Source organism: Symphalangus syndactylus, chromosome 18, assembly GCF_028878055.3.
Source record: "Symphalangus syndactylus isolate Jambi chromosome 18, NHGRI_mSymSyn1-v2.1_pri, whole genome shotgun sequence".
NCBI classification, from domain to species: domain Eukaryota; kingdom Metazoa; phylum Chordata; class Mammalia; order Primates; family Hylobatidae; genus Symphalangus; species Symphalangus syndactylus.
In genome coordinates this window covers 104,473,885-104,491,147 of record NC_072440.2, presented here as the reverse complement: position 1 = coordinate 104,491,147, position 17,263 = coordinate 104,473,885, and the positions used below count along the sequence as shown (strand labels likewise).

General features: G+C 41.3%; 1 long non-coding RNA gene across 1 annotated transcript in view; it reads right to left on the bottom strand.

Moving 5' to 3' along the window:
- Positions 1-17,263, bottom strand: part of LOC129468657 (uncharacterized) — a 69,456-nt gene that overhangs the window by 37,992 nt on the left and 14,201 nt on the right. The window lies entirely within an intron of this gene.

Sequence of the window (17,263 nt, the reverse complement as noted above, 5' to 3'; positions counted from 1 at the left end):
GAAATCTACTCTGGGTCAGAAGAAATGCCTGTAGAATTTCAAGATGTATCAAAGGGAAATCATAATAAGATCCACAGAAACAGGACAAAAACAATACCAGTTATTGCAATTATGCTAACTTAATTAGGATGAATAGTTAAGACAAAATATTTAACTGTTAAATGGGCTTGCAAATCATAAATATAAGTATTGTGCCTAGCAAAGGGAATGGTGCGAAAAAAATACAACAAAACTTAAGTGAGTTGCCATATTCAATAATTTCCTCAATCATAAATACAGATTGTAAAGAAGAAGACATTCTTTAGAAGAATTCAACTCTTTTGCAGTAAGAAGACTTTGCAAAATTGCAACTGAAAGCCGCTACTAGGTTATAATTGGTCAAGCTGGTGCTTTACAACCAATCAGAAGTGATAGGCTTCATAAAGTTCTGTAATTTCAGAGACTTCAGAGGAGACTATGTTCATTTCCAGCACACATACATGCACCTTTTCAAGGACACATACTGGCTGTGTTACCAGAAGGAGCGTGGAATAATGAAAAAGAATATTCTCTGACATGTTATTCCTAAAGGAACCTCTGCAACCCCAGGCAGTGTATGCCCAGTGCCTGTCCTCAGCACAATGTGAAATTGGCTTTTATTATTAAAGGGCATGGTTCAAGTAGAACACATAGGATGTCTCCTGGGTCAGGGCAATTAAATTGTTCTAGTCGGGAGAAATGAGTTTCTCCTGGATGATGGATCCAAATTTTAGTTCCAGGTTCCCCAGGTGCCCCCTCTTCTTAGTGATCTCCCTGGAGAGTGCATTCTTATTAAATTTCTTGAGCGCAAGTTCTCATATCAAGGTCAGCTTCTAAGGAAACTGCCTTACAAAAGTGACCTGAAAGTCTTATCCATCATACCAATTAGTATTTGTTTTAAGTCAAAGAGATGTATCTCTAATTGTGGAATTGGGTCTATTCACAGAGGTAAAAGAAGGGGTTCCCAAAGGTCCAGAAAACCATCTGACATAACGATTACCACATACAGGTAAAAGGTTTGTCCCATGGGGAAGGCACAGTATGGAAACACGGACTCCGAAAAATAACAAAAGAATACATAAATAATAGCTAGTCCCATAGTCCGAATGTCAAATGTTAATAAAGTATCACTCAGCATAAGCTGAGCTTCAGTGTGCTGCTGGTACTGTGTTGGTAAAACCTCCCGTGCAGAGTCACCCTGCCAAAGAGGCAACATGGGCATGCTGCATTTCAGCAAAGGGTGCTTTGGACAGACTCAGGTCCCATCAGCGTCATCACAGTGGTTCCTGATGGGCTCATATAACAGAAATGAAGGAGACTGTTAGAAGAACGAATGCTTCTCCAGTAAGGGATACACTATGTGTGTGGCTGAAATCCCAGAGGTTGAAGAATAAACCTGCCTGCCCATCTCACATAGACCTGAGAATGAGAATGAAAATAATGGCCTGAAAGGATTGAGGTGAAAGATCCACCATAACAAATGTGGGAGTGAAAGGAAAATGGCCCATGTTAAGCAAAACTCCATGGTCCAAGTCATTTCTGTGCAGGAAGCAAGCCCTTGGGATAGAAGGGATAGACAAACAGAGCCTTGACCTCCTGTTGGAGAATGAAGAAATGACCAAAGATCAGGAGCCAGTACTACGCGGGATGCAAGACACGGATGTTGTCTGCTGTGAATGCTGGTAGAAAGTGAAGCTGATGTCCCCTGTCAGAGACTGGAACTGATGCAGCGTGGGAATATCAGAGATGTTAGAATCAATGAGCACACTGAATAAGAAGTGAGAGGCTTTAAGGAATTGGCAAAGAAAATTCCTCAATAAACATTTGTCCCACCATAGCACTTTTCTTAAATTAAGGTAAAAAAGGAACTTTTGATGCCACTGAAGGAGGAAATTGTTTTTACAGGTGTGGTTTTCCAGCCCATCACCCTTACTTCCCACACATAGGAAATAGAAGCATGATTTCCTAGTTAACCATTTGATGAAGGTCTTCATCTACGTATGCCCAGCCTGGGCTGACTGGCACTTTATTTTGCTGAAACAAGAGAAGATATATATTTTCTTTATATCTTCTCCCCAGTGCAACTGACTGAATGTTTGTGTCTCTCAAAATTCATGTGTTGAAGTCTTGACCTCAGTGTGATGGTATTAGGAGGTGGGGCCTTTGGGAGGCAATTGGGAGGTAATTAGGTCAGGACGGTATAGCCCTTATGAACGGGATTAGTGCCCTTATAAAGGGACCCCAGAGAGTTCCCTTGCACTCTTTTGGCCATGTGAGGGCACAATGAGTAGTTGGCAGTCTGCCACTCAAAAGAGAGTCTTCATCAGAATCCCACTATGCTGGCACCCTGGTCTTGGACATCTCAGCCTCCAGAGCTCTGAAGAATAAATTTCTGTTGTTTATAAGATACCCAGTCTATGGTATGTTGTTATAGCAGCCTGAACTCTGACAATAGATAATATTAACTCTCCACTATGGTCTGTAGCTGAAAACAGCCATGTGGTCTAGGTTACTGTTTCTCCAATATTGCCTGAAGACCATCTGCATCAGCTACCTGCATAGCTGGAATGGGAGACGTTTGACTCCCTTCCCAGATATAATGAAGCAGAACCCACCTAGTGGGCTCACAGATCTCCATTGTTAATCAGAACCTCATGTTGATTTCATGTATTAGGCTTTGGGAATTTCATGTCTATCTGAGAAATATTATTACATATACCAGAAAATTGGTATTTAGCTTGCAAACTGCTATAATGGCAACATATAAATATGGCATCTGTTTATATTTTCTACGTTTTGTGGATAGGAACTGTTAACTCCTAACTTCCCCAAAAGGGCACCAAAACAACCCGTTGATATAGTAAAGCTGAGTTTACTGCTTGCTGCAGCAAGGAATCCACTAAACCATTATGACAGCATCTAAATAACATCTGAGTGGAGTTCTATGGTTTTGGCGAGGGTTGAGTTTCTGTTTTAAGATAAGTCTTTTCATGCTATTAGGAATAGCATGAAATAATGGGGATTATGTAAAGTGCATGCATTATAGTTTGGAACCGGTGGGTGCAGCAAAAGGAGACTTTGAAGAAAGTCTCCAAGAATAGGCCCTTGTTTGGTGAGAAAACAGTTATTTACTGAGACTAGTTAAGAAATCTATTGCCTGAGATGGAGATAAGGACTCAGTTGACAAGTCTATTCTCCAGATAAATAGATTTTTGAGAAGATCCAGATACCATAAAGATATTTGTAAGTTTATCATCTCGGCAAAGATTTCCTAGAATAGAAAAATTACATTTAGACAGTCAAAGGTTAAAGTCTTGCTAATGTGGACAGTGAGCTGTGTAGTTGCAGATGCTTTAAGTTATTCAAATTGGGAGTCAGAGTTGCCTGTGTCTTATTAACTCTATGGAATGTTCTGTTGGCTGTGTATCAGCGTCAGTGGAGGACGACCCAGACTGCAATTTCAGGAAGGAAATCAGACCTGAACCTGGCACTCAGAGATGCTCTTCCAACTGGGGTTAAGTAGAAATACATAGAAGACAGGATATGCTTCATTGTATCTCTCAGGTCTAATGTCTGTGGTAACAGGATAAAGGAAATTGAAATGTTTGGTCTCTGATTTCTCTGTGGGAAAGGCTGGAGAATATTTCATTTTTGAGATGTGCTACTGGTCAAGGATTTGCTTTGTCACATCACTAGTGTAGCTGCAAATTTCAAGGTTGATATATTTTTTAAGCAACATCATCACCCAAACCTGGTACACTTTATTTATCACTGCCTGTGAACTTGGATGGACAAGAGCGATCTTAGTTTATTTTTTGTTGCTATAAAAAAAAACCTGAGGCTGTGTAATTTAGTTCAGAAAGAGGTTTATTTAGCTCATGGTTTTGCAGGCTGTGCAAGAAGAGTGGCAGCAGCATGTGCTCGGCTTCTGGTGAGGCCATTTGTGCTGCACTGAAGCATGACAGGGAAGTTCAAAGGGGAAGTGGGAACATGCAAGTGCAAAGACAGACTGCACCTGATGGGCTTCCTGCCTTTATAACAACCCAGGATCCGGGGAATTAATTTGTTTCTCAAGAACCAATCCAGTCTTAGGAGAGCCAGAACTCACTCACTACCCTGAGCCAACACCTCCCACCACACTGGGGATCAAATTTCAGCACGAGATTTGGTGGGGACAAACTATATCCAAACCACAGTAGTAGCTAAGCATATTATTGAGAAGGGAAATAAACCAACGTAACTAATCAGCTAACTTCAGAGTAGGCTTGGTAGGTAAACTTAAGTAATATTTGGTCCTCACTTATTTCATAACTCTAGGTCATAACATCAAAGAACCATTAATTCACAAAGGCGTGACCTGTACTCCACATGTCTGAACTTTGAATAGTAGTTACAAAGGAAAAACAGAGTGTACTTGGAGCATGTGTCTATGTAGGTGGCTATAGGATTTTCTTATATTCCGGAGACCTTCTGACCTACATGAAGATAGCAGCACCTTGATGAATCCTGGATGTGGCAGCTGAGATAAACAGGATGGCAAAGAACAAAATTGCTGGAAAGTGTTTGCAGGAACACCACTTCCCCAAGTTTTCATGTCATGGTACACATAGTAAGTAGTGGTATTTATAAAATATACTGATCAGGTTCAGGAATTTCTGCCCTGAGAACAGGAGAATCAATAGCTCAACAAACCTATGAGCATTCAAGAACTCAGTTTGGAAAGCTATGATCTAGAACAAAAGAACTTCTCTCTGGATCTGCATCCACATTCCATCATCAGAGAACAGGAGAGGAGATAGAATCTCAAGTTCAAGAACATTCACGGAGCCCCATTTTCAGGTGGAAAATGGTAGCTTGATTGCTTTAAAAATGACATAGCTGGAAGAAAGGCTCTGCTTCTGGTTGATTGGGTTACTTTTTTTTTTTTTTCAAGTTGGCCTTTCTCTATCACTGGAGAGGTGAGAAGGAAATTCCATTGCTGTAGTGGGCTTAGGGAACAGGGGAAAACTTTGCCTTGATCTTACATCTGCTGAATAAAAGAAGAAACCCCTTTGTGGCCATTGAAATTTCATTTGGTTTGGGGGATTAAGGCCTCAGCTTGTCATCTAAGTTGCCATTGTTTGGTGCAAGATCAAATGCACAGCTGGATAGTTTGGGAAAACTGAAGCTAGAGCTCCATGTCCTCACCTTCTCACCAAACAGTGGCTTTTACAAGCACTCATTGCTGCTTGGGTTCGGGCGGCATGCAGAAGGAGCGCTGATGCCTACGTCTCCGAGGCTTGACTCAGGGAGGAGACGTCATGTGATTACCAATAAGCTTTTTCAAACCGAGAGCCCGTGGGATGCCACCATCACTGACAATGGCTACTTGGGTTTTCATTGCTTGGAGAAGATAATTGCTGTTCATTGTGCCCATTGAGCAGACACAATTGTGGGCATACAAGAAACAGCATATAGTAATCCTTGGACTTCATTATACGCATATTCTTTTTTCCTTTTTAATTACAGTAGTCTTCTGTGACACAAGTGGCACTTCTGTTACTCTCCTGAAGGAGGACCCTCTGAATCACCCTCGAGGACAGGCACTTGCTCTGCACAGACTTCCCTGTTTGGAGAGCCGTCTGTGCATCCAGCTTCCCACTCTCCCCAGGCACCAAACAATGGGGTTCTGTCTAAGGCTTGTTGAATTTGTCAAACCAGGACAGTAAGGAATTGAATTCTATGACAGCAAGTGTTTTTAGAAACAAAAAAATGAAGGTCAAACTTGGGTATTCTAATTCATTTTCTTCAAAGCAACTAGACGTGGTAACAAAGATCTCTCTTTTTCTCCTAGACACACACAGAGACCACACTTAGTGAGAAACAACATTAAAATTGCTAGAGAGTCTTACACAAATTTCTATAAAAGCAGGCTTTGAAGCTTCAAGTCATTGCACTGTCCTCAGTCCATGATATTTGATTCCCTTTTCTTTACATACAATTTCAGCAAGTAAATTTAGTATATATCTACACACACATATTTATACATTTTAATTCACACAAAAATCCTGTGAGTTAGGTGTAATGATTAATTTTACTTGACTGGGCCACAAACTGCCCAGACATTTGGTTAAGCGTTATTCTGGGTGTGTCTGTGAGGGTGTTTTAGGATGAGATTGACATGTGAATTGGCAGACTGGATAGAGAAGACTGTCTTCCCTACATTGGGTGGGCTTCATCAGTCAACTGAATACCTGAACAAATATCTGAGTGAGAAGGAATTCCCCTGCCTAAGTGGCTGATTGGGATGTTGGTTTTTTCCTGCTTTCAGATTCTAATTGAAAAAAATGGCTCTCCATGGATCTCAAATCTGCCAGCTTTTGGACTAGAACTCACAACATCAGAAGGCTCTCCTGGTTCTCAGGCCTTTGGATTCTAATGAGAACTATACCACTGAACTCTCCTGAGCCTGCAGTTTGCCAATTGCACAAGTCAATTCCATATACGTATACACACACACATACATATACGTGTGTGTGTGTGTGTTTCTCTGGAGAACACTGACTAATACAGTGGTATTATTCTTCCCATCCTAAAGGGCTCAAAAAGGCTTTATGGCACCCTAAAGTCACGTAGCTAGCAAGCTACATCTAGTATTCAAATTCAGTGATTTTCCCATTTCACCACAGCTGCCGTGATATCAAAGCCCCAGCCCCTCTACTGTTAAAGTGTCCAGACCATGTGACTCTCTGCAAACCTGGTACAAATGCAGGGTTCCCTGAAGGTAAATGTCTACAGTCCAACAACTCCACTCTCCCCAGGCATCTCCTTTAGAAACACACACCCCTACTCATCAAGAATGATTGATTTGTCTTCTCAGTATTTGCATTTTCCATGAGCATGTGTCCAGCTCTTACTCATAAATCCTCAAACACCACCTCTAAACATAAGAGAGGGGCCCCACTTCCTCACCCCAGAGGAATCCCAAGCCCTGACTGGGCACAAACATGCTTACTAACCTTATGCACACAGTTACCACATGATTCATAATCCAAAATAAGACCCTCTGGAGAAGAGAGTGGAGAGGTGCTATAAATCCCAGCACTAGGACAGCAGATATAAATGGTGGCTCTCCTGGGTAGACTGGGAAATACGGTCATCCTATTTATACACCTAACGCCTATTGAACATCATTTTAGCAAAGGCCATGGCTTTAGCATCCCTGAAACAGAGGATCAGCATGTTCTGATAATTGACCCTCATATTTTCTCCTTTTCTACCTAAACAATTATGTACCAAATTTCAGGTGGTGTTGCTCTAAGGACTTAAGATTCATTTTTAACAATCCAGTCAAAATTCATGTGTGCGACATACACACACTTGTTTCTTTCCATCCCCTTTAAGTTCAAGGAAAGTGTTGTATCTGTGGAAGTTGCTTTGGATTATTAGAAAATCATCAATTAAAGTTAAATGGTCAGGAAAGAAATTTCAGGACTTGCCCATTCAGGAAAGCATGTATAATTGGGTGAACCTAAAACTTCTCGTGGAGTTGTAAGTCTTCCTCATGCTCCCCAGGCACCTGGTCAAGGCTTCTGGTGCCCTGTGTCTGAGATAGGGTGGAAAAAATTTCCTCGCCTATTTTTTATCCTGTCTTCGAATGTGAGAATAAACAGGGCTAAAATCAAACATCAATAATTTATTCAAAAGGTTTAAATTTCAAAAAGAGGATTGACTTATTAGAACCAATTTTGGCAATAAGAGTGAAAGTTGTTGCTGTTGTGTTGTTTTGTTTTGTTTTTACATTGTACAAAGAAAATAAAATGAATATAATTCAATTTCTCAGTTCCAAACATGTTTCCACAAAAGTCAAGTTGAAATGTTTTTCCATAGTATTTAAAAGAGTACAGTAATAGCACATTAATAAAAAATAGGTCAATGGTCATGACAGATTCCAGAGTACTCCACAGGTTTTACACAGGTGATAATCTATAGGGAAAGTAGAAGCTATTCTAGAAATGATGTTTAAAAAAAGTAATTATTGATTCAGAAAACAGTCTTGAGTTATATTTCTACATTGTACCATTCACAAAAAAGTTGTTTGTAAGAAATCAAATAAGTAAATTAGAACTATAGAAACATTCGACAAATATAAAAACAGACAAATATTAAAAACATGTTTATTATGTTAGTTTAGAAAAGGGATTCATAATTGAAACAATAAGACAATGTCTATAGAGTAATAAATAATTCCTTTCTCTACCTTAAAAGGTAGAATTTTTATATGACTAAAGATGTCATGAAATATTTAAGTACAAAGGAGAGAGTAGGAAGAGAAAATAAAAAGAAATCTTGGTTATTAATAAAAAATATATGAAAGACTCAACAAAAAAATGGGCAGAATGAATGAATAGGCAATTGTCCAAAAAAAAAGAAGAAAAGAAAATAGGTACACAAAAGGTTACAAAATATATGGAAAAAGAACCCATCTAAGAAGTAAACAGAAAATTTACGTATAAATCTAATCTAAAAAGCAATTTTAGATCCATAGAATTGACAGTTTCAAAGGATTGGCAATGTTTAATGTTGACTACAATGAAAAAACTGCTGTTACTCTCACACAGTACTGGTGGGAATGTAAATTGGTCTTTGGAGAACTTTCGGGTAGATTGCACTAAAATGTTAATGCAAAGATACCCAGCACAAGGCTATCTTTGCATTATTTTGTTTTGTTTTGTTTTGTTTTTTGAAATGGAATCTCACCCAGGCTGGAGTGCAGTGGCGTGATCTCGGCTCACTGCAATCTCCGCCTCCCGGGTTCGCACCATTCTCCTGCCTCAGCCTCCGGAGTAGCTGGGACTACAGGCACCCGCCACCACGCCTGGCTAACGTTCTTCTGTATTTTTAGTACAGACGGTGTTTCACTGTGGTAGCCAGGATGGTCTCAATCTCCCGACCTTGTGATCCGCCAGACTCGGCCTCCCAAAGTGCTGGGATTACAGGCATGAGCCACCGCGCCCAGCCTGCAGTATTTGTTTAAGCAAAGAGTTGTAAACAACCTAAGTATTGGCCTTAGGTAGAATAGGCTAACTGCTATAATAAATGAAACCAAATGGTAATGACTCAACAGACAGTTTAATTCTTGCTCAGTGACTGTCCTGATAGATGTTTGGTCAATGGGCTGCACTCCTGCTTTTTTTGTTTGGCTCCTTTTATTTTAGGGCTCAGCCAACCTGTGGAGTTTTCTGAGTCTGTAGTCTATATCCGGCTGGGGGAGAGGAAAGATCATGGAACAAAAGCCCAAGGGGGTGTAAAGGGGCCAGGCCCAGGAGCAGCATCTACAAGGTCTCCACTGGCTAGAATTCAGTCACCTCCATCCAGCTGCAGGGCATGCTGGGAAATGTGTCCATGGCCAAGGGAAGTAAGGTTTGGTGAACTCTAAGCTGTCTGTGCCTCAGTGTCTAACAGGAGAGAAACATCTAACTGTAGGACAACATTCCATACATAGAGACTGAGGTGAATGTACATGTATCCTTTCAAGTCAGAAATAAAAATGAAAATGCAGAAATAAAGAAAATGATGCCATTTACTGTAAAATAACAACATCACTATCATAGTTATTTAGAGACACATGAATGCATAGGACACAGTGAGTAAGGACGTACTCGAATGCAGTGGTCCCCAATCTTTTTGGCACCAGGAACTGATTTCGTGGAAGACAATTTTTTCATGGACTGGGTTGGGGGGATGATTTCAGACTAGGGTTGGGGATGGTTTTGGGATGATTCAAGCGCATTACATTTATTGTGCACTTTATTCCTATTATTATCATACTGTAATATATAATGAAATTATTATACAACTCACCATAATGTAGAATCACTGGAAGTCCTAAGCTTGTTTTCCTGCAACTAGATGGTCCCATCTGGGGGTGATGGGAGACAGTGACAGATCATCAGTCATTAGATTGTCATAAGGAGTGTGCAACCTGGATCCCTTGTGTGCACAGTTCACAATAGGGTTTGCACTCCTATGAGAATCTAATGCTGCCACTGAACTGACAGGAGGCAGAGCTCAGGCAGTAATGATTACTTGCTGCTCACTTCCTGCTGGGAGGCCCAATTCCTCCTGCTGGGCGGCCCAGTTCCTAACAGGCCTCAGACTGGTACTGCTCTGTGGCCTGGGGCTTGGGGACCCCTGCCCTAATGGGTAGCAAAGGTTATCTCAGAGACTTTGTTGGGATTCAGATTGTGGTCAAAGGGAAAAGGAGAGTGTGCACATAGAAGTGATATTTGAATAGTTTTCAATAAAATGAGTGTGTTTGTTCATTACTAATATAATAAAAAATAAGGTTGATAATGAAGATGGTGTTCTACAGCTCTGATTTTGGGGGAATTTTGAGGCCATTGGGAAGTGATATGTGGATTTTTTCTTTTTCTTTTTTTTTATTAAAATTTTATTTTTATTTTAAGTTCCGGGGTACATGTACAGGAAGTGCAGATTTGTTACATAAATAAACATGTGCCATGGTGGTTTGCTGCACCTATAAACCCATCATCTAAGTATCAAGCCTAGAATGCATTAGCTATATTTCCTAATGCTCTTAAGAAACAACAGATGTTGGTGAGTTTGAGGAGAAATAAGGACACTTTTACACTGTTGGTAGGAATGTAAACTAGTTCAACCATTGTGGAAGACAGTGTGGAGATTCCTCAAAGATCTAGAACCAGAAATAGCATTTGACCCAGCAATCCCATTACTGAGTATATACCCAAAGGAATATAAATCATTCTATTACAAAGATACAGGCATGTGTATGTTCACTGAAGCACTATTCACAATAGCAATGTCATAGAATCAACCCAAATGCCCACAATGATAGACTGGATAAAGAAAATGTGGTACATATACACCATGGAATATTATGCAGCCATAAAAAGGAATGAGATCACGTCCTTTGCAGGGACATGGATGGAGCATTTTCCCTTTTTTTAACAGCCTTTTTCTCTTTTTTCTCCCATACACAAGACTGTTAAAACAAGTGCCTCAAAGATAAGTTTTGCTTCCTATTACACCACAATGTTTCTCAAAATATTGTTTCTAGAACTCATCTGAGCCTCTATATCTGTGGTTTCCAAACTTCAGTATGCCGCAGAATCATAGGGGGGCTTATTAACACAGATTTTGAGTCTCATTCCACCAAAGTTGTAGATTCAGTAGTTGGGGATGCACACGAGAATTTGCATCTTCAACAAGCTCTCAGGTGATGCTGGTGCCACTGACCTGGAATAACACACTGAAAACCATGTCGCATAGAAATGTGAATGTTCTTTGCTTTAGGTGTTTTGCTTGTATACCAGCAGCTATGCTTTCATGAAGGTTATTTACTTCCATTACATCTGTATGGTATAAATACCACATAACAGTATTTTTCTCAGCATCTCTTCCCAACTACCTGTTCAGTGACATCACCTTGATAGGTTGAAATCAGCTGAAGCACGATGTTTATAGCATGAAAATCAGCAAATGCTACAAAGTCAGGGTTCCCCTACTACCTCCCACAAGAGACAGTTGTTAAACATTTACTAACACACTGTTGATTACACAAAACCATCATTGCTGCATAACTCTTTAATATGCATGTCCGGGGTTCAAATGGGTGCTGGCTTTCTGGCTTAGACACCCTAAATTCTCCTTACTTCACCTAGAAAGGAGGCTGTTGTCTGGCTAGGATGTGTTTCTGAGCTTGGTAAAGCACACTTTCTTGAAAAAAAGGAAGGGAAATAAACACCGAAGCCCCTCCAGTTTGGGGTGCTGGGGAGTTCTCTTTCTGCACAGTGTGGACAGGGGCACGGTAGGAACAGCCATATTTGTTACTGTGGTCTACACATCTTCTTCACCATATCATAGAAATGTAACTGAACTATCAGGGATGTCCATGCAAGCCTTCACAGTGCTCATCTCAAAGCCAGTTCTTCCCAGGTAAACCTGTCTCTGCTTTCGTTTTCTTGGCTCTCTCTACCTCTTTGCATTTTAATAATTGCTGAGCACAAAAGCATTGCTCTAATACCAATACTAATGTTTCTGGCTCACTGGCCGAATAAGATGATGAAAGGCTTTTTAAGGTCCAGGAGAAAGATCCTGCCTGGGTGTGGACATCAGACAGCTCAGACCAAATCCCAGTTCACTCACTGTCTACACCATGGCATTGGCCAAGCGATGGATCTTCAGTTTCCTCCTGTGTAAGATGAGGATAATAGCACCTAACTCAAGAGTTGTGGCAACTGGGATAGATCATTTAAAAATAAGCTAGTAGAGAAGCTGGCTACATTAAAATAAGCTTCTTACTATTGCCAAAATATATACTAAAGTATCTTCTTTTGAGAAACTCAGGAGAATAATTTTCTGAAGAATGAAATTAGGATAGCCCCTAGCTGCTTCTGAAACCTGAATGCTAAATCCCATTGTAGTATTTAAGTTGCCCAGCTTTATTCCTGTGTGGCATTAACTTTCCATGTATAAAGTTATAGGAAAGAGCTCCTTGCTGGGGGTCTGGCTAATCCCTCTTTGTGTCTGAGCCCTGACACCTGTGAGCATCAATAATCACCTTGTTCACTAGCATTACTAAAGGAGAAATGTGCCTATGAGAAATCCAGAAGGTCTGCTCTATTTATTTGGGAAGACAGAGAATGCCTTCTCGCATCTTGACATTTTAATGACAGGATAATACAGTATTATCCAACCCAACTTGTCCTGACTCTTTCTGCTTAGGTTCAGCAGGAAGAGCCCACTGAACACCAGGAATACAGCTGCATTAGGCTGCTCTGCATGCTCTGTCCAAATCAGGTTTGGAGACACCCAAAGCATTTTTCCTTAGAGATCGCATTCCTGTTTTGAATTCGAGCCCTCATATTCTAGAGCTGGCACAGACAGTAGAAATCGCTCAGTCCAACCAGATCATTTTAAGGAGGAAGGAACAAAGCAGAGGGCAGGGATAATCCCTCCCCTCCCATCACAGCTAGGGAGCAGCCGAGCCAGCATTTCACTCCAGGCATCAAAACAATAGTAAACTTCAAAATTTTGTCAGCCTTGTTCAAATTTCTAGAAATTAGTACTGGGATTTTTACATCAAACAAAGTAAACTCTTAGACTGAGAAAAGCTAAGACTAATGTCAAGAACCATAAAGGTCTTACAAATTGTATATCCTGGTAAACTTTTGGAGAACATAGATAGTAATGATTATAATAATATTAGCTGATAAGCCTATGCACTTTACATATCATATGTACTGTACAAATATATTGTTATACTGTTCTGGGCTCATTCTATACAATAATACACCTTAATTTTCACAATAATACATAAGCTACGTATGATTATTTCTATTTTACAGAGAAAAAGATACTAGTAGAAGTCTACAGAATTGAAACATCAGGCTGGTTAGTGGGAGAGCCAGGATTTGAACTTGGCATTTGTTGGAAGCCAGAGCCCATTCCTTTCTTCTGAACTGTCAAGGACCAACCTTTCCATGACTCCCCTCGGAACTACATCTCAGAGTGAGATCTGTGTCCAGGCAACGCCGATCTTTGGTTTCGATTGTCATCCTGCCTCCTTGCCTTTCAGGCAGCAGACAGCATCCTATTACTCATAGAGCCTGACTTTGAAATGAGTTCAAATATCCCAAGCACTTCTGAGGCATGCAAGGTCTTTCTGTTTAAAAGATTGTTTGCTTAATCACTTCCATGAGGCTGGGACATCTTGCAGAGGACACGCCAGCTGAAGTCAGAACACTGATAAAACCTCAGAAACCAGAACAAGTGTCTCTAGGGACCAGGGTGTGGAGTGAGAGATTGGACTGCAAAGGGGAATTGGAAAATTTCAGAACATCTTGATACAAATACTCTACATTTTTATTGTATTATTCGTTACAGGACTATTTACATGTGTCAAAACTAATCAAATTATACACTTAAAAATTAATGAATTTTATTGCATGTAAATTATGCTTCAATAAAGTTTATTAAAAACAGTCTTCAAAGTTATAATCCATAGGCTATAATTCTTAACTGCCTTTGAAAATCCAAAAAGTATGCCTCTGTTACAGTCAATATTTCTGCAGAAAGTAGATGGCACACCCAAATGAGATAATTTTAGTATAATTCAGTAAAGGGATTGTTTATAAAGAAGCAGGCAAGGTGTAGGGTGAGCACGAGAACAGTCTAATTTCCTGGGCTAGTAACATCCTAGAGCTGCCAAACCTTCCAGCCTGAGAGGAGAGATGTGGGAGAAGTTGTGCCCCCCGAGAGGTCAGCAGTGTGAGAAGGCCACTAAGCAGGGGTGGGGGCCTCAGGACAGTCAAGAGATCCAGCCGGACCCTGAGCCCATCAGAGAGAGGACAAAGGCATAGAAATATATATGTGCAAAGTTATTAGGTGTTACAAAAATTAAGTCACTGAATATTAGATTGAGATGAGTTAAAGACATGTATTGCATTCCTTTAAGGAGCCAGTACATACAGACATAAAATTTAATACATTACTAACAGCATACTGAAAATAATTTGTTTTACACAAATGAAGACGTCAAAGGAGAAACAGAGAAACAAATAAGATGAATAAACAAATACATACACACCTGACCCTTCTCTAACTCTCCTTATGCGGGTGCTCCTCAATACCCAAGTTCAACCTGAAGCCAGAGGCCCCGGAGGCAGTCCCTAAGGGTGTGTCCTGGGGCACGGGCTGGACTCGGAAGGAGGCAGAAGGATCTGAAAGGCAAACAGAGGGTGGCCAGCATGGTCTCGCTGAGCACCTGCCGCTATTTGATTTCCAGTGCTCTGGGGGCATCAGCTCTCCCCCAACCCCCTACCCACCTCTTTCTAGTCCTGTCTTTAGTGCAAAGGTGTGAGGGGCGCTCATTTCTCTGATACCGTCCATTCAGGATTTGATCAGGACAGATCAGTGGGTGTGGGATTTCCCTAAGTGGGCCCTCGGCCCCATGATCCCTGCAGAAGGTGACCACAAGAGCCAGGAACCTCCTCTGCAAGGAACAGCTCCTCATGGGCATGGACCACGAGTGTGAGGCCACTGCTGCTCACCAGCTTCCAAAATCAAAGCCGCTGCGGTGCCAGGATTTTTAGATAAAAAGAGATGGAGAGATTGCTTTGGAAATCAGTGTCATCCATGGTTCCGTTCATTCTATGACACTTATAACCTATCCATCAACAATCCTAGTGGCTCCACAAAACACACCCAGAAAATGGCTTCCTCTAATCTCCTCCATGGCTTCTAGTTTAAGTGAAATCCCCGTAATTTCTTACCTCAATGATTGCAATCACCCCTTGATCAACCCTGAGCCTCTCTATCCCCCAACCTCCTTAATTCTATTCTCAACAGGACAACCTGTGGAATTCATTCAGAATGAAAATCCAATCACGACACTTCTGGACTCAAAAGCTTCCCTTAGCTTTTCATCTCACACAGACACAGAAGCTGAAATCCTCAGAATGGTTCATCAGGCATTTTTTAAAAATTTTTTTGTAGAGTCAGGGTCTCACTATGTTGCCCAGGCAGGTCTGAAATTCTTGGTCTCAAGCTATACTTCCTGCCTTGGCCTCCCCAGTAGCTGGGATCACAGGTGGGAGCCACTGCGCTGGCCACCAGAACTGATGCGTGATGGAGTGTAAGCCGTACCCACACCATTACACATCAGTTCTCTCTCTGGCCTCATCACTTACACCTCCCTTCCCCACTCCCGCTGCTCCATCCACACTGCCCTTCTGGCTATTTCTGGAGCATCTCAGGAACGTTCCTGACTCAGGGCTTTTACATTTGTTGTTTGCTCCAACCTTACAGAAAGAATAGCTCTCACCTACCTCTTTCAGGCCTTTTCTCCAGTAATGTAGGCAGAAGTGCTTTGTATATTTACTTGTGTCATTAATTAGAGCATGACCCTGCTCTCCGGTACAAATTTTAAAAAGCCACAGATGTCTTCTATGCAAATTCATGAACTTCAGGGATCCCTAGAAGTGTATTCCCTTAGTTTCAAACGATTTCAGTAAAGCATAAAATCATAAAGACATGTACATTCACAGAAACACACACATACACAGTTGTGTGTGTGTGTGTGTGTGTGTGTGTGGCTTCCTGAAACCTTGCCCAGAAGCAACTACTCTCATCTTCATAACAAAAGTGAAGGGGAAAAGCCTGACTCACTCTACAGAAGTGCTTTCCAGGCAACTATTCAGAAATACCTGAATCAATAGCAACCTCAATGATTGGGTAATGTTTCTCAGTATAAGTCTTCTTGTTTCCAAAGAAACTTTCTTTTTCAGTAGCTCTCTGCAGCTGAGCAAATGCTAAAAGCCATTGGTGAAACCTATTACCTGACGCTAATAGGGTTTGAGAAAGAAGCAGGCAGTGTTACTAATATCCTCATTCTGGACTCTGAGATAAGAGCCCTTTCTATGCTGAGCTTTGTTGTGAGTGAAATTTCTCATCCGTGCTGCAGATAAGATGTCCCCGCTTGTTGAAAGCATTCCTGAGCTTCCATTTAACAGGTTATGAATGGAGCTGTCTGTGCTGCAAGCTCTGAGAAGCTGTTTATCACCTTCTTCCCCAGACGCTCAGCCACCTCTGCTTTTTTATCTTCCCTGAGTCCTGAAACCATAAGTGTGATTGCTTCTCCTTCACCTTCCATACACCCACCCTATAGGTGGGGGCATTCATCTGAAAGGTGTTCTACTTGGGGCCACCAAGACGAGGACCCCTTCCTGCAGTTACCCAGGAGGCTCTGATGCTGGCCTCTTGATGCAGTGTTCCCTGCATGATGCTGAGGCCTGGACCTTGCTGTGAGATAAGAAACAGTGACCATGAACTAACGCATTAAATGAACACAGGATATCATGCCTTTAATTAAGCAATTTCCGCGGCATGCATTCCCACTGGCCACTCACCACTCCAGGCTGACTTGGAGAATTAGTTTGATATTCATAAAAAAAGATGTTCCCAGAGAGCAATTCTATCAAAATGGGTTCTTGTCTTTTCTGTTTGTCCCTACACACCATCCTGCCCCACATCCAGTAGCTTCCTAGCTAGTCTGTTTCCATCTCACTTTCTTCAAAAGCACCCCCTACCCACAGGCAGGATCAGTCTCCTGGGGCATTTCCCATCATGGGGTGTTAGTGAAGACCACAGCACGGGCACACAAGGGCAGAGGCCACGGCTGCCAGACACCTAGACAATTACCTTCATCCTTCTCCATAGTAAC